General features: G+C 50.5%; 1 protein-coding gene across 1 annotated transcript in view; it reads left to right on the top strand.

Annotated features, from left to right (window-relative positions):
• GGT5 (gamma-glutamyltransferase 5) overlaps positions 1–1,320 on the top strand; it is a 25,561-nt gene that overhangs the window by 23,339 nt on the left and 902 nt on the right.

Below are 1,320 nucleotides of genomic sequence, written 5' to 3'. Positions count from 1 at the left end.
GCATTCCTGACCTTAGGCTCTGAGAACTGGGATGAATGGAATCCAGTGACCTATGAACCCGAGCTCCTCCGCTCTCTTGGGGAGTCCGAGGGTCAGCTATGCAGGTCTCAGACTTTCCAAGGAGAAAACCCTAAACTCTGGATTGGGAGCCCTTGGGTCTCCAAGGACCTTCACAGCTAACGCCCAGAGATCGAGGCAAGAGGGCTCTTTGATCCTCAAGGGCTTGGACTTTGGCCGCTTGTCTCTAAGGAGCGCAGTGTCTGAAGTCAGACCGTCCGACTTTGGCTTCAGCAGTGAGACCTTGGCCTTGAACTGAGGAGCTGGGGAATTCCTATGTCAGGTACAGAGAAACGTTTAACCATTTAACCAAGAGTGCAGGCTCCCCGCTGAGCTCAGGTTCTGTGACATCATCAATGATGTCTCCCTGGAGCCTGCTCCCGGGACCCGCAGAGCACCAGGGCCTCCGTACCTACATGTCAGGAATCTCGGACCCCAATAAGCGAGGTTCTTGACCCATTAGTCCAACAGGTTTCTATGGGCTGAACGACGCAGGTCCCTACATGCTGGAAGTTTTGCTCCTTCTCAGACTGGGAAGTGTGCGGGGACCTTAACTCTGGGTGGGGTACTTGGCATCTTAGAAACCAACACTTTGGAACAAGCAGATGGCATAATGGCTGTTACTGGAATCCCACGTAGTCAACCATGGTTTGAGTCCCGGACTCAGTGGCTTAAACTCACTCTGCGCGCGTGTGCGTGTGAGACCCTCAGGTCTAAGACAGACTCTGGACTTCAAGGAAGTTAGACACCAAGTAGGCCCTCAGCCCTGAGGTGTTGGTTCCTTTCTTTCTTTCTTTCTATTTATTTATTTATTTATTTATTTATTTATTTATTTATTGGAGAGGTTTTTGCTATAGGGCGTGTACGCTCACCAGAAAGACAGAGACAGAGAGACAGAAAGTGAGAAATCACCACCCCCCAGGGGGGATGGCCACGCCACAATCCCTTCTCCTCCATTCTCCTCTCGGTATCTTGGGCACGCACGCACATGCACTTGGTGTGAGTTTAAGCCACCAGGTCCGGGACTTGAACCATGGTCGACTACATGGGAGTTCAGTGACATAGCCATTACACTAACTGTTGGTCCCGTTGTTTGTTTATTTTTTAGAGAGAGGTTTCTGCTATAGGGTACATGCACTCACTGGAGAGACAGAGAGACAGAAAGCGAGAAATCACCCTCTGAGGGGATGACCATACCACAGTCCCTTCTCTTTCATTCTCCTCTTGGGATTTTGAGCACACATGCACATGTACCTGGCATGA

This window comes from Tupaia chinensis, unplaced genomic scaffold (assembly GCF_000334495.1).
Source record: "Tupaia chinensis unplaced genomic scaffold, TupChi_1.0 Scaffold000531_1, whole genome shotgun sequence".
In the NCBI taxonomy this organism is placed as follows: Eukaryota; Metazoa; Chordata; class Mammalia; order Scandentia; family Tupaiidae; genus Tupaia; species Tupaia belangeri.
The sequence above is the reverse complement of the archived record's forward strand: the minus strand, read 5'-3'. Positions and strand labels throughout refer to the sequence as shown.